Consider the following 25,337-nt stretch of genomic DNA (forward strand, 5'->3'; position numbering starts at 1 on the left):
CACCTAAGCAACTGACCAAAGTGTAACTTCTTGGAAAGAGTTATAGCATTTAATAAGAGCTCACTACACAGTGTTTGTGTGATTATATTAATGATTGAATTCAATCATTAATTAATACTGGGAGCCTTGAATTTGTTACAGAAAAAGAATTACTAAAGTAAATAAGTAAAGAAAGATGTAACAAAGAACTTCTACACATTACAAATTGGTAGGGTTACTTGCAAGGTGTCATTATAACCATTATATGAAAAGTTAAAATCATACATCTGGACACAACACTATCAATGTCAAATTGTTTTCATAAGTTGACTGGTGATGGCTTGTAGCCATGGACCCCTCTGCCCTAAAACTCTTGAATAGCACTACTCCACAACCACTGGCTGTTTCTACCTTCTAAATCCCTCATGTCAATAAAGAGTTAGAGCTTCTCATCTCAAAAATAGTCAATACTCCTTACATCAGTAAGTGAAACTTAACTGTGAAGAGGAACAAGAATTCTAAGTTTTCTTCCACTCTGCCAGCACAAGGAAATTCAAAGAAGGAGAAAAGAAATCATCATTTGAAAATTAGCCTTCTTTAATTGCAGAATATATAGAAAATATGAATAAATTAGAGACTGCATAATTTGGGGACGTGTACTGAGAGGTCAAAAGTATCCAAACTTTCAAATGCACCAGATGCTTCTGCACATATTGCATCTCAATGATTTAGCAGAATCATGAGGGGGTAGGTATAATCTTAGAACACTACTTTCAAGGAAGGAAAAGATCAGATTGACTTAACACTCCTGAAATGTTGACATCAAAACAATGTTTAGTCATGATGGAACTGTAACATATACCATGCTTTGAAATATGCTCTATAGCAATTTGTTAAATCGTACTTTAAAAGTTATCACATTTCTGTATATATGCTGTACTTCATAATAAGGAAATGCTGAAATTGTGGAACTGTAACCCATAATATTCTTTTAAATTTTCTGCTTGTTGAATCATACTTTGAAAGTTATCTCTTTTCTGTGTATATGTTATATTTCACAATAAAAAAGGTAAAAAAAGTATTTATTTGGGGGCAGTATGAATGAATGGATAGTATATTCTGTCAAACTGCAAGCAAGCACTGTAAATCAACACATTGTACTCAAAACACAATTTTGGCTTGTTCATTCCTTTTACTCCTCAGACTGGCTTTTTAATTGCCCTTTTAATGGTGAGGATATCCCATTTATTATGGCCCATTTTTCATCTCATGTTAAAATGGAAAGTGGATGGACTTTCATGTCTCTAACATGATGTTGATGAGGAAGTATGAGAGTGGACATCCTTTCTTTGTTCCCACTCTTAGTGGAAAAGCATTCAATCTTATACCATAAGAATGATGTTAGCTGTAAGTTTTTTCCAGATTCCCCTTATCAGGTTGGGAAAGATACCCTCTATTTCTAGTTTGCTGAGTTATTAACATGAATGGATGTAGAATTTTCTCAAATGCTTTTGGCAATTGTGAATAATTCCTCTATGAAAATTGGTGTTCAAATATCTTTTCATGTCCCTGCTTTCAATTATTTTGGGTATATACCTAGAAGTGAGTGTTGGGTCATAGGGTAGTTCTTAACTTTCTGAGTAGTAACAAATCTGTCTTCCACAATGGCTGTGTCATTCCATTTTTCCACCAACAATGAATGAGTGTTCCTATTTCTTCATATTTACCAACTCTTGTAATTTTCCATTTTTTATTGTAGCCATTCTAGTGAGTGTGAAATGGTATCTCATTTTGGTTTTGATTTGCATTTCTCTAATGGCTAATGATATTGTGCATCTTTTCACCTGATTTTTGGACATTTCTAATATTCTTTAGAGAAATGTATATTCAAGACTTTTGCCCATTTTAAAATTTGGTTGTTTGTCTCTTTATTATTGAGATGAAGGATTTCTTTATATATTCTGGATATTAAACCCTTATCAGATATGTGACTTCAAAGTATTTTCTCCCACTGTGTGGGTTTTCATTTTGCTTTCATAGTACAGTCCTTTGATGCATAATAGTTTTTAGTTTTGATGAGCTCCCATCCATCTATTCTTTTCTTTTGCTGCTTGTGCTTTGGGTGTAAAGGAACCATTGCCTAATGCTTTGCCCTAAAGATTCCTCCCTTTGTTTTCTTCTAGGAGTTTTACAGTTCTGGTTCATATATTTAAGTCTTTGATCCATTTTGAATTTATTTTTGTATATAGTGTGAGGTAGGGGCCCACCTTCATTCTTTCACATCTGGGCACCCAGTTTTCCTAGCATCATTTCTTGAAGAGACTATTCTTTTCCAATTTCATGGACTTGGCACCCTTTTGAAAAATCAGTTGTCTAGAAAAGTGTAGGTTGATTCTTGAACTCTCCATTCAATTCAGTTGGTGTATATATCTGTCCTTGTGTCAGTACCATGCTGCTTTTCTTTTTTCATGCATGATTTTATTACTTATCTACCCATACACTGGATAAAGGGAGTGTCAGTCACAAGTTTTACAATCACATGGTCACATGATAAACGTTATAATCCTACAATCATTGTAAAAGATCAAGTCTACTGCATTACAGTTCAACAATTTCACGTATTTCTTCTGGGTATTCTGATACACGGGAAAGTAAAAAGAAACATTTACATAATGAGTCAGGAGTTATAATCACTTTTAAAATTCCAATTTCTCAATTAAACCTCTTCCCTTTCATTTGCTCATTCTCTCAATCTTCAGGAATACTTGATCAATGACCATTTTAGGTTCTTCATGCTGAAAAGGAGTGTTGACCTTATGGGGTAGAGGAATGGAAATGGTTGATGTTCTTGGAGAGACTGGTACCTCGGGTTTCAGGGCTTATCTGGAATAGGAACAATCTTGAGGCCTTAAATTTCTGAAAAACAAACTTACTAAGTAATACATTTATAGAGTCTTAGAGCCTAGGGTTTTCTTTAGGGTTTTCAGGAATACTGTTGATTGGGGCTTGGTGTACTGCAGCAATTTGCAATATCTGGTTGAAGATTGCATAAGAGTAACCCCCAGAATGACCACTTGACTCTATTTGAAATCTCTTAGCCACTGAAACTTAGTGTCATTTCTTTTCCACCTTTTGGATGAGAAGGCATTCTCAATCCCACAAAGCCAGGGCCAGGCTCATCCCTGGAAGTCATGTTCCATGTTGGTTCCTTTGCCAAGTTTGGCTTAGAGAGAGAGACCACATCTGAGCAAAAAAAGAGGTTATCTGGGGGTGACTCTTAGGCATAAATATAAATAGGCTTAGCTTTGCCATTGCAGAAATAAATTTCATAAGGGCAAGCCTCAAGATTGAGGGCTTGGCTTATGAAATTGGGAGTCCCAAGTGCTTGAGAGAATAGCAAGAATTCCCCAGGTGGGAAAGTTTAATAGTTCCACATGTTCTTCTCCAGTCCCTCAGGGGGACTTTGCAAATACTTTTTTTTTTTTTTTTATTTTCTGCCCCAAATACTCAGTAAGGTATCAGGGTATTACATTAAACTTTATAGAGCAACAAGATCTCCTTCCCTATTCCAGGTTCCATCTAATCACTTTGTTTAAATTCACTGACCAGAGAGGTTAGATTAGATAATGTGCTACAGAAAATATAAATTTTGGACAAAATAAACATCTCTTCCTTCAGTCTCACACAGAAGTTGGAGTTTTAAAATCCAGGCAATATCATCCTTTACCCTGATTTACCTTAGTATTAACCAGATCCACTTCATTCATATCTCTAACTGAAGTCTGATCTCATTTTCATCTTCTTTAACAGTTGCTGTAGGGAGTAATGCTAACTTTCAGAGCTGCAGAATTCTAACTCTGAGTCTCGGGTGTCACACAAATACTGAACTTCCAGGGAACTACCATTTTATACACAAAGAGAACAGAATCTCATAATTTAGAAATAACAGTTAAAACTCGAGTAAATGTGACTGCTATAAGAGTTTACAATCTAGGACCTTTACAAAGAGGCTCATTTGAACATTCTGCACTCCTTAGTCATCAATTGCCCATTCCCTGCCCACTTTCTGTCTCCTGTCAACCTATGCTCTTGAATTCAATTCTCATAGTTTTCTCATTAGGTTAGTTTATATTAGTGAGATTGTACAATATTTTTCCTTTTGCTTCTGGCTTATTTCACTCAACATAATGCCTTCAAGGTTCATTCACCTAGTGGCATGCCTCACAACTTCATTCTTATCTGCAGCAACACAATATTCCATCATATGTATACACCACAGTTTGCCCTTTTCTTCATCAATGTACTCTTAGACCACCTCCACCCAATGGCAATCAGGAATAATGCCACCAAAAACACCAGTATGCTGATGTCTATTCATGCCCCTGCTTTCAGTTCTTCCAAGTATATACCTAAAAATGTGGTTGCAGGATCATATGACAAACCTATCCTTAGTCTCCTGTGGAACCATCACACTGCCCTCCAAAATGTCTGCACCATTCTATTTCCTTACTTACAGTGAATAGGTATATCTCTCTGTCCACATCTTCTCCAGCACTTGTATTTTTCTGTTTATTTTTTAAACAGTTTCATTCACACACCATACAGTCCATCCCAAGTGTATAATCAATGGTTTCTCATGTAATCACACAGTTATGCCTTCACCACTACAATCTGTATGTGAACATTTCCATTTCTTCCACAAAGAAAGAAAAGAAAGAAAAAAGGGAGAAACAATAGAAAAATCCCATATCTCTCTCTTGTATCCCCCTCTTATTGACATTTAGCTTTGGTATATTGCCTTTCTTACAGTTAATGAAAGAATATTACAATGTTACTGTTGACTATAGACCCTACTTTGGATTTATTGTGTTTTTTTCCACATACCATCCCATTTCTAACACCTTGCAATGGTGACATCCATTTGTTCTCCCTCGTGTAAAAACTTTCTTATATTTACACATTTAATCACCATCATCATCCAATCTAGGTTTTGCTAAATCATACAATCCCAGTGTTTATTCTCTGTCTTTCCTTCTGGTGTCAAACATGCTGCCAGCTTTTCTCTTTCAACCATACACATACTCAGCTTTGTCCACTATTCTTACGATATTGTACTACCATTACACAGTATTGTGCTATACATTTTTGAATCTTTACAATCAATTTTGTTAAACAATCTATACCCCTCCAGCATCAAATGCCCAATCACTATCCTCCTTTTTCTCCTGATAACCTGTTTTCTCAACTTTAACTCTGAGTTTGCTCATTATAGTTAGTTCATACTAGTGAGACCATACAGCATTTGTCCTGTTCTTTCCAGCTTAATTCACTCACCTTAATGTCCTCAAGGTTCTTCCATGTTTCTACACTCATCATGACTTTATTCCATCTTATGATTGCATAATATTCCATCATAGGTGTGCTGGTTTGGATATATTATGTCCCTCAAAATGCCATTGTCTTTGATGCAGTCTTGTGTGGGCAGGAAATGTATTGGTGTTGATTAGGTGGGAGACTTTGGATGTTTCCGTGGAGATGTGATCACTCAACTGTGGGTGAGATCTTTCATTGGATACTTTCCATGGAGATGTGGCCCCACCCATTCTGCCTGGGCCTTGATTAGTTTACTGGAGCACTATACAAGCTCAGACAGAAGGAGCAAGCTTGCTACAGCCAAAAGGGACACTTTGAAGAATGCACAGGAGCCAAGAGAGGAGCTGCAGATGAGAGACAGCTTGAAGACGGCCACTGGCCATTGAAAGCAGACTTTTGCTCCAGAGAAGCTAAGAGAGGGAAAACACCCCAACAGCAACTAAGAGTGACATTTTTGAGGAACTGCAGCCTAGAGAGGAATGTCCTGGGAGAAAGCCATTTTGAAACCAGAACTCCAGAGCAGATGCCAGCCACGTGCCTTTTCAGCTAACAGAGGTTTTCTGGACACAATTGGCCATCCTGTAGTGAAGGTACCCAATTGTTGATGCATTACCTTGGACACCTTATGGCCTTAAGACTGTACTGTGTAACCAAATAAACCCCCTTTATAAAAGTCAGTCCATTTCTGGTGTTTTGTGAAAAGGCAGCACTAGCAAACCAGAACAATAGGTATATACCACAGTTTGTTTATCCACTCATCATTTGTTGGACATTTTGGCTGTTTCCATCTATTGGCAATCATGAATAATTCTGCTATAAATATTGGTGTGCAAATGTCTGTTCATGTACCTGCTTTCAGTTCTTCTGTATATTTGCCTAGTAATGGGATTGCTGGATCATATAGCAATTCTATACCTATCCTCCCGAGGAAGTGCCAAACTACCTTCCAGAGTGGCTGCAACCATTCTTCATTCCCACCAACAGTGAATAAGTGTACTTATTTGTCCACATCCTCTCCAGCACTTGTAGTTCCCTGTCTTTTTGAAAATGGCCATTCTAGTAGGTGTGAGATGATATCTCATTGTGGTTTTGATTTGCATTTCCCTAATATCTAGTGTTTTGGTTGCAAATTTATGGTTCTAAGGCCATGGAAATGTCCAAATCAAGGCATCAAGAGGTAGATACCTTCCCTAAAGAAAGGCCAATGGCATCCACAGTTCCTCTGTCACATGGGAATGCACATGGTGATATCTGCTGGTCCTTCTCCTGGGCTCTGGTTCCAAAATGGCTTTCTCCTGGGGTGTTTTCTTTATTAGCTTCTCTCTAATCTCTTCAAAATATCTCTGCCTTTCATCCTCTCATAGAGGACTCTAGCAAGGGGATTAAGACCCACATTGAATGGGCAGGGTCACATCTCATGGAACAACCTAATCAAAAGTTTCTACCCAACAATAGGTCTGCCTCCACAGGGATGGATTAAGACAACATGGCCTTTATGGGTTACATAACAGATTCAAAACAGCACACTCCATGCTCTGGACCCCAAAAATACATGTTCTTCCCAGATGCAAAATACATTTACTCCATCACAATATCACAAAAGCTTATATAATTTCAGAAACAATAAATAAGTTCAAACTTTTATCAAAATTTATTACAGGCATCGTTTGTCCTAAGGCAAAATTCCCATCAGCTGTGGACCTGTGAAATTGCTTCCAATATACAAATGAGGCACAGTTACAGGGTAGATGTTCCCAATTTCATAGGGAGAAATTGGAAGGAAAAGAGGATTCAAAGGTCCCAAACAGTTCCAAAAATCTGTGGGGCAAGCTCCATTAGATTTCAAAGTCTGAGAGTCATATACAGAATGATGTTTTACCCTTGGTGCTTGAGATAGTGCTTTAGATACTGGAAGTCCCACACTCTCCAAGGGTTTATGCAGTAGCCTTGCTCTCTACAAACACTGGGATGAGGGCCCCAACATCCCCATGCATTGGGGAGAACACCTTGTTCTTGGTCCCATCCTCATCAAGCATTGGAGCAGTGCATGGACTCTCTGCCATCTCCAGGGCACAGGCTTACCCCTCTCTGAACAGTGGGGAGGTGGCTGGGCTCTCCCAAACCCCTGTGGAATGTGATCCATCTCTCTAGGGCCTGGGTCAGCAACACTGCTCCTGAACATTGGAGCACCAAGCTCCCCTCAATTCCCCAGTCATCTGAGCCCTTAGGTGGCAACACTCTTCCTGAACAATGGGGTGGAATGCCCACCCTTTGCAAACTCCAGGGCAAACTCACCCTCTCCATGTGCATGGATGGGTCTTCTCTCATGGCCCTAAGTGTCTTACCTTCCATGGTTCTGCCTTTGAAGTAGTTTTTCCTTCAATCTGTCCCTTTTCTGTCCCTTTTAGTCTGACTGGCACTGGTTCCATTCATAAAATCTCCCAAAAAACTGTCAGTTTGGCATGCAACATACAGTGTCCCACCTGTCAGACAATAGGACTTCCCAAAAATGCTTTCGGATAGCTCCATTTCCAATCCTGGTTTGTACTGAAATGGCTGACTTGTTCCATGTTTGATTAAATCCTCAGTTCTCAGCTTATCTCTTTCCTCTTTCATCTCACTATAAGCTGTAAGAAGCCTGGCCGCACTTTCCACATTTGATTGGGGAATTTCCTCAGCTATATATCCCAGCTTGTCACTTTCAAATTCTCCCTTTCATCCATCACAAGGATTTAATTTTACCAAATTCCCTGCCACTTTAAAACAAGGATCATCTTCCTTCCATTTTGCAATAGCACATGCATCATTTATGTCTAAGGCCTCATCAGAAGCATCTTTAGAGTTGATATTTCCACCAACAGTCTCCTTTAAAGCAGTCTAGGCATCTCCTATCCAGAATATCACAATTCTTCCAAAATCTTCCCCTTACCCATTTATAAAGCCATTGCAGCATATTTGGTATTTGCAAATCACAGCACCCCACTTCTCTGGTATCAAAATCTGTTTCAGTTTGCTAAAGCTGCCAGAATGTAGTATACCATTACATGGCTTCAATGGGGATTTATTAGGTTGCAAATTTACAGTTCCAAAGCCATGAAAATGTCCACATTAAAGTATCAAGAGGTAGATACCTTCTCTGAGGAAAGGTTGATAGAATCCTGGGATCCTCTGTTACATGGGAAGGCACATGGGAAAGCAAATGGCATTCTGTCTTTCCTGTAGACTGTCTCTAGACAGAATGTAGGTGCCAGATGATGTCTAAGAGTCCAGAAACATTTTTAACAATCTTTGCCACAAAACCTGATCCACTGTCACTTTGAATAGAAAGCGGAAGTCCAAATCTAGGAATAATTTATTTCAGTAAACATTTTACAACTTTTTGTGCCTTTTCAGATTCACAAGGTAAAGCTTCTACCCATCTAGTAAAAGTGTCCACAAATACTAGCAAATACCTGAAGTTTCCAGGGACTTTTAGCATCACTGTAAAATCTATTTGCCTGTCCTCTCCACCACCTAAGCCTCTATACTGCACTCCATTGATCACTAGAGGAACTTTGGGGCAGGGGCAGAGATAAACTCTTGCAAAGGTTACATATTGACTTGTTACATTTTGTATACTTCAATGTAGGTTGGGCTCTACTAAGAACTGACTAATCCATTAGAAGAGTTTCCCATCCATAATGAGTTATTTGATGAAAATAGGTTACAACAATTTTGACTAGCTTCTCAGGAACAAGTAGTTTATGATAGTCTTCATAGTTTTCTCCCATCCTAAGCCAGCCTTGTCTGCCAACCTATTTCCCATAGCCTCTTTACTATCTGTGGATTAATGTACTTTGAAATAGACAATGGCTGCTTCCTTGGAACGCATACTGCATCTAAAACTTCTGGAATTAGATATACATTCTTTATGCCCTTGTTGGCTGCAGTTAACAGACCATGCTCTTTCCAAATCACCCATGAAAAATGGCAAAAGCATAACTTGAGCCTGTGTACACAGTGACTCTGTCCTGCACTCAGCTTTAGGAGCTTCTTTGCTACTAGGCAGCAGAACTCTTTGTCCTTTAGAGAGCTCAAATCCTAGGCATTTGACATGGTTCTGTGTAATCTGAGTCTTTTTCTCAGATACTTTATATACTTTCTTGGCTAGCCTGTTCAGCATTTTTATGATATTAGTGTCTGAGGTCTCTTGAGTTTTACTAGCCATAAAAATATCATCTATATATCAGAGAAAAAAAGTCCCTTGTGAAGCTTAACTCCCTGAAGATCTCTGGACAAGGCTTCTCCAAAAAGTCAGGGAATTTTTTAAATCTTGAGGCAACACAGTCCAATACTACTGTTTTATTTCTGTGTCAGATTCCTCCCATTCGAATGCTAAAAGTTTTCAAGATTCTTTATCAATGGAATGCATGACTCTTTATCTAATGGGATGCAATAGAAGGCATCCTTTAACTCTAAAACCATAATCCAAGTATATGCATCAGAAGTATTGATGAAGAGAGTATAAATATTAGGTACTATCAGATATATGTCTTCCACTATTTGATTTATAGCTCTTAAATCTTGGACAAATCTGTGAACTTGATTCCCTGGTTTTAGCACTGGTAAAATAGGGGTGTTAAAGTCTGACAGGGTTTTATTAGACTTAGTTCTAAAAATCTTTCAATTTGCAGTGAAATACCTTTTCTGTCTTCTAGTCTAAGTGGATATTTAAAAGTGAAGGAATGATGTCTGGTCACAATCTTATCATGATTTCTTGCACATCTTTAGCTCACCCTAGGGATCCCCCTATGGCTCATAACTCATTAGGAACTTGTTGCTTGATGTCTTTGGGTATCCCACATCTTTAGGTGCTGTCTGTTAGGCCTAAGATCGCTGCTTGCAGAGCACAGGCCTGGATTGCTGGAACATGTAAGTTCATTTTGCCACATAACAAGGAGAGCAGCACTTCAGCATATAAAGAAATTTGTAAGTCAGTTGACCTCCAATTTGGCATTGCAGTAGCTGTTGAAAGAACCAGTCATTAGCAACTCCAGTCACACGCACAACAGGGATGGATTTCTTTGAAGTGCAATTAAATTTCTGATTTAAAACTAAATTTCTCCCATATCCACCAGGAAATTTATGAATTTTTATCTATTTGGAGTGAGACCAAAGGGTCAGCATGGGATGATTTTCCAACCAGTAGAAGTTGCCCCTGGGCCACAACACTCCAGGTCACTATTTTCATCCCTTGCTAGCTGTGGGAGTTGGGCTGCTGGGTAGGATGTACTAGTCTCTTCCTTTCAGGTGAGACTCTGGAAAAACCCCTTCCTAAGCCCTTCCCCCTTACTTTAAGCACATGGTCCAGAGCTTAATGGTCTTCTTAGGGCCCCTGGGGGTATTAACTTTGTGATATATCTTCATCATTCTTTCCCTATCTTGGAGCCTGAGGATAGCCAAGATTCTTGCCAAGCATTGCTCCTAGAAGATTACCTTGGTGATTAGCCAATTAAGTAACATGCTGCCTTTGTAACTGAGAAGTTAGCATTTAAGGGCTGATTATGATTACTGAATCATTATATAGATATTCCTTTTTACTTTCTGTAATATTAGAGTAGACAAAGGGAAATACCTGAAATCTGAACTGTAATCCAGCTGCTTTGATCTCTGATAATGATTGTATAGCCCTTACCTTGTGCCCTTGTGATTATAAAAACCTTGTGACTAACCTTCACTTGTACCCATTTGTGCTGGTTTGTATATATTATGCCCCTCTGAAAAAGCCATATTCTTTAATGCAATCTTGTGAGAACCAACATTTAGTGTTGATTAGGTTGGAACCTTCTGATTGAGTGTTTCCATGGAGATGTGATCTACCCAACTGTGAGTTACACCTCTGATTAGGGTGTGACCTCTTGATTGAATGTTTCCATGGAAATGTGGCCCTGCCCATTCAGGGTGGGTTTGATTAGTTCACTGGAGTCCTATAAAAAGAGCCCACAAACAGAGGGACCTCAGAGCAACTGAGAGTGACATCTTGAAGAGGAGCTGAAGCTAAGAGAGGACAAAACACCCCAAGAGAAACTTTTGGAGAATGCCGTTTTGAAATGCAACCTGGGAGCAAGCACACACCAGCCACGTGCCTTCTGAGCCAACAGAGGTTTTCTTGGATGCCAATGGCCATCCTTCAGTGAAGGTACCCTATTGTTGATGCCTTACTTTGAACACTTATGGCCTTAAGACTGTAACTTTGTAACCAAATAAACCCCCTTTATAAAAGCCAATCCATTTCTGGTGTTTTGCAAAATGGCAGCATTAGAAAACTGGAACACCATTTAAAGTCTTATGAATACTAAAGACAGCCTCTAATGCTTATTAATGAAGGCTCTTGGGTCAGCCCAGAACTAACCCACCCCAAGTCCAAAGTTATCTTGATAACCAAAGCTGGATTTAACTAAAATAGGTCTGCCTGACATGCACAGTAGCTTAGACTTTAAACTAAAAGTTACATTTACCTCATTATAATACTAAAAATCATGCCTATCATCATATTAAAGCCACCATTTTCTTACATACATTCTGTGACTAAGCATGTAATCAATTTGCACATGATCAACAATTAAATCCTCTCTCATTACTTCGTCTGGGGCCATTGTGTTCATTATCCTAAAACCTGCCCGTCTTTGATACTATAAAACTATTAAAATCACTGTAGTTCAGGGAGACAGATTTTAAGTTGATAGGCCATCTGCTCTTCTCCTTTGCACCTAGCAATAAAACTCTTTCTCTCTTTGAAACCCGGGTGTTTCAGGAATTGGTCATTTGAGCACATTGGGCAAAAAATCCACTGCCTTGATCTGGTAACACTTTTGTTGTTTTTGTGGGCAGATTCCTGATTATGAAAAACTTTAAAGGCATTTTCTACAAGCTCAAATATTAATTTACCCAATTCTCCTTCTAGCTTTTGCAATATTTGATGAATATCGGGGGGACTCTGGTAAATAAATGACTGATTTACATTGTGCTGATTTATTGTGTCTTCTGGTCTTATATCAGTAAACTTACAGTAAGCCTTGAATAGCCTTTCTAGGAGTACTGATGGGTTTTTGTCTGGCTATTGGACAACTTCTTGAATTTTACTCAAGTTATTTTGTGTAGGCACTGAATTATGAAAGCCCATTATAGTGCAAGCTTTATAATGTTCTGTTGGCTTGTTCATTTAGGTTCCAATGGGGGTCTACTTGTGGAATGGCTAGATTTCCAGGGACACATACTAGATTTCCTGGATTATTATTGCTTAAAGAGTCAACATGATTAAAAGCCTTTTCAATCACAATTATTTTTTTTTTCTGAGGTTCATAGAACATTTAATGTAGATTGTATATCAGCCCAATTAGGATTATGCATTACAAAAATTGAGTCAAAATTTTTCATTTTCCTGGGATCCTCTTGAAATCTGGGAACATGGCTTTTCCAGATGTATTGATCTGAGGTGGAAAAAGGAGTATGCACATACATATATCCCTTAGGTTAGCCTGGTCATCTGTTCCAGATGGCACTTTTCAGAGAGGGAACTGTCCCTGACTTTGCCCTCCAGAGGTAGAGGTTATACCACTCCAGGTATGAAGTGGGGAGGCCATTTTGGAGGAGTTCAAAGGCATCCTGATTTGTCTTCATTTCTCTTATAAGAAGGCAGAGGGGGAGGAACAGGAGGGAGTGCTAAAGCAGCAGACTCCAGGAGAAGAAGGGGAGTACAGATGCCACTGGCATTTGCACAGAGGAAAAGGGAACCCCATCTCAATTCTAGAGGTGATAATAGCATCCACAATTTCATCAGGTGGACTAGAATCAGAGAAAGGCTTCTTCTAATATTCATCACCCTGATTATCACCTTGTATATTACCCAACTGCTGTACTATTTCTTTATTTCTATTTTAAGAACTTGTACCAAGTTCTTAATGGCATTGTCCTTATCCTGGGGTTTAGGGACTTATTTGCTAATTCCCTGGTCAGGAGCCCCTGGCATTACCCAACATGGGGCTCAGAAGTCTCAGCCACTAATTTATCAGTCTAGAGTTCAGAAACCTCAGCCAGCACTTTCTCACCTTGGAGGCTGGGGTCATCCTTTATCTCCTCTTGAGCTGAAAGCTCGGGAGCTCTTGAGAAGAGGCTAGGGGCTCAGCTGGTGGGTAAAATGTGATGCTCAAAACATTTTCTCTGTAGCTTTTCATTCTGAGCTAGAGCCGTAAAGCATTGCACCTACTGAATTTCATCCCATTTGTTCATTCTCTTACAAAATAAACTTAGCTGCAAAATAGAATTATACTCTACTGATCCTTTGACTTGGCCACTTTTGGCCATCTTCCAATTTGTACCGAGGCCAAATTACTTCACACAAATATTTCATGCTTTTCTTTGTTTTCTTTTTCTTTGGCTCATACCCAAATTTTTAACAATGCTTAAGAATGAGATTTAAAGGATCATCCTTCTTATTTTCTTTAGATTTCTCGCTCATGTTGTTTCACATTTGTTCATACTCTTTAGACAGCTTTTTGAGACAAGACAAAACAAAAAACCAAAAACTGAAACCAAAGCCAAGGCAACAAGTTTCAGTGACACTTCCTTTAGCCAGTGGCTGCTCCCTTTTCCAAACCAAACAAGTTTCCAAATGTGTTATTCAGCTTACAGCTTTGGCAGGAATTAATGTCTCACTGAACATCCAAATAGGGCCTGTACACACATACATTCACTTGCACTCACACACCAGGACTGTTTGCCTCTACAGCCAGCCACAGTTGGGATTCATGATGCCTGGGGCAAGAAACTACCTCATCCAGTTCTCCTAGAGAAAAACTTCTCTGGCAGCCACAAAGCCAGGATTTGTGAATGTCTTACCTTGGGTGTCTAGGAATTCACCCAACAAGGCATTGTTCAGCCATCAGGCCCCATGTTGGATGCCAAATTGAAGATGAGCACCCCCCCCCAAATCTGGGTTCATCACTTAGTGCATCTTAATGCACAGACACACAGAACAGGCTGTGGAGGAAAAGAGGGTATATTATGCCGGTGGGAGGGCAGGGTGAAATTCTGAAATCTGCCTCCCTGTAGTGATTTTTTTCACATGGCTTTTATACCTGTTAGAGACAAAGAAAGTTAATCATCTTTAGAAACATAACAGGGGTCTGGAGAACTTCATTAGTTCCTTATCTCAGTTATTTACTGCATCCTTTAGATCACATCATCTACAATACATGGTGCATGGTGCCTCCAAGTCTGGGGCAAAAGATGAGAGAATGCAAACAATAGTGATTAATGTATAGCTTAATTGGTGTCTATTCATGCTTAGGTTAGGTTCATGTTCTACATATTGATCCTCTGCGAGACTAAAACAAATACACAGCTTGCTTACAGTTTCAAGGTTACACAGCTTGCTTACAGATTCAAGATCACATTTAAAATGCTAACACTATGGTATTATAACATTTTGAGTCCCTTCTCATTTGTTTCTGAATGGAAATGTTTAATATTGTAAAGATGTCATTCTACCCAAAATGATCTATGAATCCAAATAAAATTCCCAACTTACGTATTTTGTGACAATTACCATCTGATTTTAAAAAATATATAGTAATGCAAAGGCCCAAGGAGCAGCAAGATATACCCTTTTTTTATGTCCATTTCTTTTATTAGGAGTAAGGTTGAGTATCTTTTCCTATTTTTTTACTTTTATTGTGAAATATAACATATACAGAAAAGTGATAAACTTTCAAAGTACCATTTAACAAGTAGTTTGAAGTCTTTTCCCCCACACCCCGTCCCCCTTCCCCTCCTCTCCATACCCCTCCCATTTCCAAACCCGTGGATGATGAAGAGGCTGCAGTGGCCCCAGTCACCCGCGTCAGCGGGCTCCCTCCTCTTGTTGTTGTTTCCAAAGCCTGGGGAGCTGAAGAGGTGACACGCCTGGGTGGGGCGACTTGGAGCCTGGGCTCCCGAGAAGGCAGGGAAGGACAGAGTAGAGCAAGCTTCAACATGATAGTGCCAGAAGCCTGGAGTGAGGAGTGTGGTCCGGTGACCAGCAGGGCAGGAGGAGGGGGTGGTGTGGCACAGCGGGCTCCAGTGTCTATCTGGCTGTGTGTTAGGTGGAGATACCTGCAGCCTTGCCTGTAGCAGCTGTGCCCTATGCTGGCCTGGTCGAGGCCAGAGTGGCTGGGCTCCACTTTGGTGTTAGGGTTCCTAGGAGTCCATTCTGTTGCGGGAGTACTGGGGGGAGCCAGACTGACAGGGGGAGGTGCTGTTGCTGGCATGGCTGGTGCTGCTGCTGCTGGACCTGGTGGGGAGATGGCTCTCATCTAAGGAACCACATCATTGCCTGCCGAGACCCTCAGTCCAGGATGCGGATTCCCCCCTCTGCCACTCCTTTCTCAGTTCCCCTTTTGGGCCTGAGAGCAGTGGATGAGGAGGAAGACGTGGCCATCCCGCTGACCACTCCTCCAATTAACCAAAGGTATCATGGAAAACTTGATAGAACTATAGCAGAAGAATGCCTCAGGCAGGCAGGGAAGCCTGGCAGTTACCTTATATAAGAGAGGGTAATACGAGGCCAGGGTCCTTTGTATTTTCATTTCTTAGGCAGACAAATATTGTGAACCATTTCAAGATTATTGCTATGTGTGGAGATTATTACATTGATGGGAGACATTTTTCTTCACTGTCAGACCTAATAGGTTATTACAATCATGTTTCTTGTTTTGCTTAAAGGAGAAAAATTGCTTTATCCAGTTGTACCCCCAAGAGCCAGTAGAAGACAGTGTGTGTGAGCCATCTTACCTAATACAAGAGTACCAGACACTGATGAGATAAGTTTCTTAAAAAAAGAGATATGCTCATTGTTCATAATGAATTAGAAGATGTGGGTCACAAACATGGGAAGATTTCCAAACAAGAAGCTTGTAACTTACTAATGATAGTTGGCCAAGTCTGCAGTTTTCTTGTGAGGCTTTCAAATAATACTCCTGGTGACTATTCACTTTATTTTTGGACCAATGAAAATATTCAGTGATTATTTTAAAATATGTCCAACACCCCAAAATCAGTTTATGTTGGGAAGCCAATATTATAAGAACATTGGAGACATCACAGATCACTATCAAAAAGAACAGATTGTTGAACGTTATTATCTTAAGGAACCTGAACCAGTGCAGGATCAAGAACAAGTACTTAATGATACAATGGATGGCAAGGAAATCTATAATACAATTTGTCATAAAACAAAGTATGCTTTTTATAAAAATACTGTTAAAAAAGGATATATTCTTAAAAAAGGGGCAAAGGAAAATGATGGAAAAATTGTATTTTGTCTTAGAATGCAGTGATGTCCAACTTATTTATTTATTTTGCTACACAAAATGCTTTATTTAATCTTCATGCCTTCATTCAGATAATTATACAAATGCATACAGTTAAAGGTTTAAACTCCATTTCGGTTCACAGCTTAATTCATAGGAAAGTTGAGTACAGAAAAGCAATGCACCAACAGATTATGTCTGAGAGACTATTAAAAACAATAACACTTGTTAAATCTCTGAGAATAGACTGGTATAATCATCCTCTGAGAGAAACTCATTAGGAGGGTCTCCCTTTATATTATCATAGGGCAAAATAAAATCACCATTTTACAGTAAAAGAAAAAAGCTCTGAGTATATTTACAATACATACACTATACATAAATATAAGAACAGCACGGAATATTAATAAACTTATAACAGGGGTTGCCTAAACCAACTTATTTATTTTGAAAGTGAAAAACAAGCTACAAAACCAAAAGGATTAATAGATCTCAGTTTATGTTCTGTTTATGTTGTTCATGACAGTCTTTTTGGCAGGCTAAACTTTTCAGACAGTAGTTCACACTTTAGTGAAGAACATTATGTCTTTTACTTTGCAGGAGAAACTCCAGAACAAGCAAAGGACTGGATGAAAGGTCTGCAGGCCTTTTGCAATTTATGGAAAAGTAGTCCAGGGACATCAAATAAACCCCTGCATCAGGTCAGCAATCTTGTTTTATGTATTGAAGAAGCTCATAAACCCCCAGTAAAACATTTTATCAATCCGTATTGCAACATCTACAGATACAGTGTTCAGGTAGCAAAACTCATGCAAAGGAAAGGCAAAACCCTGTATTGTCAGAAGAGCTTGTCTTTAGTGATCTTTCTCTTGACATCAACAGTTTTGAAATAACTCTTATTAATAAAACAAAGAAAAGCAAAAATTCCCGTATTTTATTTATGTGCTACCCATTGAAATGGTTACAGAAAGGTCATGCCACAAATGAATGGTCCATATTCAGCTCCCATGTACCATTAAAAGGTATTGAACCAGGATCTTTGCATGTCTGAGCATGATATTCTATGGAAAAGATCATGCCAGAAGAAGAGTACAGTGAATTTAAAGAGCCTGTACTGAAAAAGGAGCTTCATGTAGTCCATGCTTTATCACATGTATGTGGACAAGACTGAACACCACTGGTTAATATCTTACTGAGGATTTTTCTTCATGAAAAGCTTTAACCATTGTTGTTATGTACAATAAATGAAAGATAAATAAGCATGGAAGATGAAGCCACTACTCCATTTTGAGCCACAGCACTTGCAAGCACCGTGATTGAGCAGTATATGAAACAGTATATGAAGAAGCATATGAAATTTGTTCAGCATGCTTTAAAAGACTTTATTTTTTTTATTGTGATTGTTAACATACCATACAATTATCCAAAGACCCAAAGTGTACCATTAGTTGCCCCCAGTACCATCATACATCTGTGCATCCATCACCACAATTAATTTTTGTCATTTTTTAGAGCATTTTCATTACTCCAGAAAAGAAATAGTGACAAAGAAGAAAAAAAAAAGAAAAGGAAACTCAAATCATCCCATATCCCTAACCAACCCCCTTCCATTGTTGACTCATAGTACTGGTATAGTACATTTGTCACTGTTTATGAAAGAACATTGAAATACTACTAACTGTAGTATATAGTTTGCAATCGGTATATATTTTTTCCCTATATGCCCCTCTATAATTAACTTCTACTTGTAGTGTCATACATTTGTTCTGGTTCATGAAAGAGATTTCTAATATCTGTACAGTTAATCTCAGACATTGCCCACCACAAGCTTTACTGTTTTATACATTCCCATCTTTTGACATCCAACTTTCCTTCTGGTGACATACATGACTCTGAGCTTTCCCTTTCCATGAAATTCATGCACCATTCAGCACTGTTAGTTATTCTCACATCTTGCTACCATCACCTCTGTTCATTTCCAAACATTTAAGTTCATCCTAGTTGAACATTCTGCTCATACTAAGCAGCCACTCGCCATACTTTAGCCTCGTTCTATATCGTGGTAACTTACCTTTCTTGTCTATGAGTTTACATATTATAATTAGTTTCTATCAGTGAGACCCTGCAATATTTGTCCTTATGTGTCTGGATTATTTCACTCTGTATATTGCCCTCAAGGTTTCATCATCAACCCATTTTTTTAAAGATGGTTTTGTTCACATGCCATACATTCCATCCTAAGTAAACGATCGATGGTTCCCTGTATAGTCACATATTTATGTTCACTACCCTCACTGCTATCTATATAAGGACATCTACATTTCTTCCACAAAGCAGGAGGAAGAGTCAAAGAAGGTAGAGAGGCAAAAGAAAAAAAGAAAGAGGCAAAAAAAAGCATGACAGCTAGGAAGCAGCAAAAGAAAAGATAAACTTAGATAAAAGTAGAATAAAGAGTCAGACAACACTACCAATGCTGAGTCTCACACCCCTCCCCTATTCCCCCCCTCTTACCTGCATTTACCTTGGTATATTGCCTTTGTTACATTAAAGGAAGCATAATACAATGATTCTGTTAATTATAGTCTCTATTTCACATGGTTATATGTTCCCCCAATACTGCCCTATTTTTAACACCTTGCAAGGTTGACATTCTTTTGTTCTCCCTTGTGAAAAAAACATATTTCCACATTTTATCACAATTGTTGAACACTCTAGGTTTCACTGAGTTATACAGTCCCAGTCTTTATCTTTCCTCTTTTCTTCTGGTGTCCCACATGCTCCTAACCTTCCTCTTTCAACCATATACATAGTTATCTTTGTTCAGTGTACTTACATTGCTGTGCTACCATCACCCAAAATTGTGTTCCAAACCTCTCACTCCTGTCTTTTCCTATCAGTCTGTAGTGTTCCCTTTAGTATTTCCTTAGGGCAGGTATCTTGTTCACAAACTCTTTCATTGTCTGTTCATCAGAGAGTATTTTGAGCTCTCCCTCATATTTGAAGGACAGCTTTGCTGGATATAGGATTCTTGGTTGGCAGTTTTTCTCTTTCAGTATCTTAAATATATCACACCACCTCCTTCTTGACTCCATGGTTTCTGCTGAGAAATCTGCACATAGTCTTATTAAGCTTCCTTTGTATGTGATGGATCAGTTTTCTCTTGCTGTTTTCAGGATTCTCTCTTTGTCTTGATGTTTGATAATCTGATTATTAAGTGTCTTGGCATAGGCCTATTCAGATCTATTCTGTGTGGAGTATGCTGTGCTTCTTGGATCTGTAATTTTAAGTCTTTCGTAAGAGATGGGAAATTTTCATTGATTATTTCCTCTATTATTGCTTCTGCCCCTTTTCCCTTCTCTTCTCCTTCCAGGACACCAATGACACATACATTCCTGCATTTCATTTTGTCATTCAATTCCCAAAGATATTGCTCATATTTCTCCATTCTTTTCTCTATCTGTTCTTTTGTGTGTAGGCCTTCAGGTGTCTTGTTCTCCAGTTCCTGAGTGTTTCTTCCACCTCTTGATATATGTGGTTTTATGTTTCCATTGTGTCTTTCATCTCTTGTGTTGTGCCTTTCATTTCCATAGATTCTGCCAGTTGGTTTTTTGAACTTTTGATTTCTGCCTTATGTGCGCCCAGTGTTTCCTTTATAGCCTATATCTCTTTTGCCATATCTTCCCTAAACTTTTTGAATTGATTTAGCATTGGTTGTTTAAATTCCTGCATCTCAGTTGAAGTGTAAGTTTGTTCCTTTGGGCCATAACTTTGTTTCCTTAGTGTAGGTTGTAGTTTCCTATTGTCTAGGAATCTCACCTCTTTGGCCATCCCAGTCAGGTTTTCCCAGATGAGAAAAGGCTCATGTCTCAAAAGGAGGAAATATTCAGTATCTGGTTTCCCTGATGGTGTGTCTTAGAGGATTGACACCTGCCCAGCAGGTGGTGCCTATCAGAGTGTCAGTCCAGACTGGTGTAAGGAGGTGTGGCCCATGGCTGTTTTCCCCCAGGCTCTGGGGTCTGGTTCTGAATGGAAGGCAGGTAGTAGAGCTGGGCCCCACCTCTTTCCTCTTGGGAAGATATGCCCCCTAGAGAGAGGTCATTTGCATGTAAATAGATTTTTTGTTTCTCTGACTCTATCTCCACCCCTGTCTGAGTCAGAGTGCTGCAAATTTAAAATGGCTGAGGATTTCTCTACTGTAGAGCACTGTAAGCTAAAAAGGGTTGAGGCTTTCTCCACTGAGCCACCCAGGTTGAGAGAGAGAGAAATGGACAGAAAGCCCCCAGATTCACCCATAAGCCAGAGATAGCACCCGATCCTTTGGGCTCCCAGTCCTGAGACACATACATTCCCTGACTCTCCAAGGTCAGTTGTCACCAAAAGCCTCTGCTGTTTGGGGATTCACAGTCTGTATTGAGCAGTTAACATTAAAACTCCAGTTGGAGCTGGGCTGAGGTATATTCACTTGTTCAGAGAGTGCTGCTCTCTGGCACTGTGAGGCTTCTGTGAGGGAGGGGCTCTCAGCTTAGGTCTGCAGTTTTTACTTACAGATTTTATGCTGCAATCTTGGTCATTCCTCCCAATTCAGGTTGGTGTATGATGAGTGGACAGTCACATTTGTCTTCCCACAGTTATTCCAGGTTATTTACTAGTTGTTCCTGTTGTTTATTAGTTGTTCCAGGGGGGATAACTAGCTTCCACTCCTCTCTATGCTGCCATCTTAGTTCTTCCCTCCTAAAAGACTCTATTTTAAAAATAATGGAAAGCAAGCAGTACTATGGTTTAAGTCCATCAATGCTAGAAAAAAAAGATGTGAACACTAATTTAGCACTCATATTGAACATACTTTCAGAGCTTGTGGAGAAAATATTCACAGCTTCAGAAATGCTTCTACTGACACTAAGATAAATTTTTGGATGTTTACAGAAATCCATTCAGCACAAGTGGCCTACAAATACTACCATGAGAACCAGAGTTGTTAGTGGTTTTGTTTCTCTTTGACTTATCTGTCCTGCCATTCTGAATCCACAGATGTTTAATATTATCTCAGATTCTCTATCTCCTATTGCTGCAAGAACACTGTTATTAGTGGCTAAATATGTGCAGAATTTAGCAAATCTTGTGGAATTTGGAGCCAAGGAGCCCTATATAGAAGGAGTAAACCCATTCATCAAAAGTAACAAACACCATATGATCATGATTTTAGATGAACTTGGGAATGTACCTGAAATTCCAGACACTACAGAGCATTCTAGAACTGACCTGTCCATGATTTAGCAGCATTGCATGAGATTTGTATGGCCCATTCAGATGAATTGCCAACACTCAGTAAAGGATGCAGTGCACAGCAGCACATACCGAACAACCTTCTGGCTGTAAGACAACTGCTTCAACAAAAACAAAACCAATATACGAAAACCAGTTGTCAGGTAGCAACCTTCACCACAGTATTCTGCATGGAGTCAGCATGCCAAATATGGTAATTCACATCGTTATAATGCCTCCTTTGCTCTTGCCAAAAAATAGCACACCTTTCCACATTCCTAGTGATATGTGAACTATGAAAACAAAACCCAAGATCTTCTGGTGAATAACTCTGCCAGCAGCTTTGTAAGCTATCTGTGCAGGATATTTGCACTTTTTCCACATGGAACAAATCTTTACCAACCTCTGAGCCTTGGTGTACAGATCACCTTTCACAATATACTTTCTAAAAACACTGTGCTATTTCTCTTGCTGGGACTTTTAAAAGAATATATATAGAATAGATCTAATGCTCATTAGCTTTTTTTTAAAACATACCACTTATTTTGTTGGAATTGTCAAAGACTGTGTTTAGATCTCATAATGCTTTTGTTAAATAGTAAATAATTTAAATTCAATAAATATTATTGGTAATTGAAAAAAAACAAGTATTTTGAGAGCAAATTTCAAAGAATGTTATGGGTTACAGTTCCATGGTTTTAGTTATTTCCTTATTGTAAAATATAACATATTTACAGATGATATCTTTCAAAGTACAATTTAACAAGTAGCTCTAGAGCAAAGTTCAAAGAATGTTATGGGTTATAGTTCCACCTTTTCACTTATTTCCTTCTAGCTCTTCTAATACCCTAGCAACTAAAAAAATAATAAAAATTATATAAAAATTCAGTATTCATAATCCTTTGTGCAATCCTATCTTGTCTGTTGCTACCTGTCCCTCTCGTTTGATCACTGCCTCAATTTACCAGGGTATTAGGGCAGTGGCCAACTTAACTTGTTCATATTAAAAGGGCTGTCAACAATATGGGAAGAGGGATGCATCTGTTTGATGTTCTTAAAGAGACTGCTGCATCTGGGTTTTGGGATTTATGTGGCATAGGAACACTCTGGAAGGTTTAAGTTTCTGAAAAATAAACTTGGTGAGTGAAAGAATTATAGAGTCTCAGATATGGATGACTGTATTCTTTAGGGCTTTCAGGACTACTATTGATTTGGGCTTGGCATACTGTGGCCATTTGGGAAATACAGCTGAAGGTTCCAAAAGAGTAACTTCCAGGAAGTCCTCTAGAATCTATTTGAAATCTCTCAGCCACTGAAACCTTATTTTATTACCTTTCTTTTCCTCTTTTTGTCAAGAAGACATTCTCAACCGCATGATGCCATGGCCACACTCATTCCTGGAATACATGTCCCATGTCACCAGGGAGACTCACTCACCTGTGGATCATGTCTCATATGGGGGAGGGTGATGAATTTATTTGTAGAGTTGGGCTTAGAGAAAGAAAGTAAGTCCACATCTGAGCAACAAATGAGGTTCTCTGGAGGTGATCCTTAAACATAATTATAGGTGGGCTTAGCCATAAGTTTCAGAAGACCAAGCCTCAGGATTGAGGGCTTGACTTATTAGGTAGGGAGCTCCTAATTTCACATAGCATATATTCTGACCAAGATAAACAATCACATTATCTTCACTTAGTTGTATAATCATCACTCTCAATTTTAAACAAGTGTCATAACCCAAAAAAGCCTCTAATTCTTATCAGCCCCTAATTATTTATCCCTATCATTAATGTGGTACTAGTAAAGTATTCCTATTAAATACAGTCCATAACATGCAACAGGTAGTTTCTCCCATGTTAACTCTTTGTACCAGTGTCATACTTTAGAATAAGATCATGAAAGAATTTATTTATATTTCTAGTGCTAATCTGTGGGATTCTTGCCTTTAAACACCCCTTTCAATCATGTTCACCTTCGAGACATTGCTGATACTTATAATCCCATTAACAAACTATCACCACCACTGTACATTCCCATACCTTAAGTTCAATCTCATTTACAAGTCTGTGCATATTAGGAAATCATTACCCCTTTTCTAGCTTCTGTCTATATCTAGGTCCCCTATATTCTACATGATAAGACACTGATTTTGCATTATTCAGGGGAATCATATCAATTATAACATACAGTATCTCTCCTTTGGTGTCTGAAGTATTTCTCTCAGCATTATGTCTCCAAGGTTCATCCAGATTGTCATGTTTCAGGACCTAGTTTCTTCTTACTGCTGCATAGTATTCCATCACATGTATATGCCATTTTTTGTTTATCCACTTGTATGTTGAAGGACACCTGAGCTGTTACCACATCTCGACAATTGTGAACAATGCCAATATGAATATCACGGTGCAAACGTCTGTTCGTGTCACTACTTTCAGATCTTCTGCATATATACCAAGAAGTGGAATTGCCAGATCATAGCATAACTCGATATCTAGTTTTCTGAGGTAGAAAGTGTCTTCAACAGTGGTTGTACCATTATACATTACCACCAGCAATGAATAAGAGCTCCAATTTCTTCACATCCTCTTCAGCATTTGTAGTTTGCTGTTTGTTTAATGGCAGCCATTCTTATTGGTGTAAGATGATATCTCATTGAGGTTTTGATTTGCATTTCCCTAATAGCTAGTGAAGATGAACATTTTTTTATGTGTTTTTTAGTCATTTGTATTTCCTCTTTGGAAAAAGGTCTTTTAATATCTTTTGCCTATTTTATAATTTGGCTATTTGTACTATTGTCATTGAGTTGTAGAATTTATTTATATATGCTGGATATCAGTCTCTTAATAGATATATATGGCTTCCAAATATTTTCTCCCATTGGGTTGGATGCATCTTCACCTTTTTTTTTTTATTTTACAGTAATTTATGGCCTTATCTGTACATTTGAAGAACAAAAAAGTTGTTTTTAAAGTCTTTGTCTTGTATGTCCACAGTCTAGTTTGTCTTCTTCAGTGGTGTTTTCTGGGTTTTTACCCTATACTTTGGATGGAGCTTTAGTTCCTATTTCTTTGTTTGCTTGTCATATTTTGCTGCACACTGAACATTTTACTATTTTAAAACATTAACTCTGGGATTTATTCCCATAAATATCTGTTTCTTGAGCTTGTAACCAGCTGGTGATATAACAGAGCTTTTCTTGAATGTCAATCTTCCTATCAGGAAGTCTGCTCAAGGCAAATGCAAAGTGCAGGGTCCTTCTTTGTCTTTTCTGGTATGTGTCTTATCCTGGGCTTGTGTTTACTAGTAGTTTAGAAGTTCTCTTGTGCACAGGAGTTTGAATGCCCTCTCTACTTTCCAGGAGACAGGCTTTCTCCTTCCCTTGTGTGTTTCACCTCA

General features: G+C 38.7%; 1 pseudogene; it reads left to right on the plus strand.

Annotated features, from left to right (window-relative positions):
- Positions 1 to 15,725: 15,725 nt before the first annotated feature.
- LOC119522178 lies at positions 15,726 to 19,067 on the plus strand (annotated as a pseudogene).
- The last annotated feature ends 6,270 nt before the right edge of the window (positions 19,068 to 25,337 follow it).

This window comes from Choloepus didactylus, chromosome X (assembly GCF_015220235.1).
Source record: "Choloepus didactylus isolate mChoDid1 chromosome X, mChoDid1.pri, whole genome shotgun sequence".
NCBI lineage: Eukaryota > Metazoa > Chordata > Mammalia > Pilosa > Megalonychidae > Choloepus > Choloepus didactylus.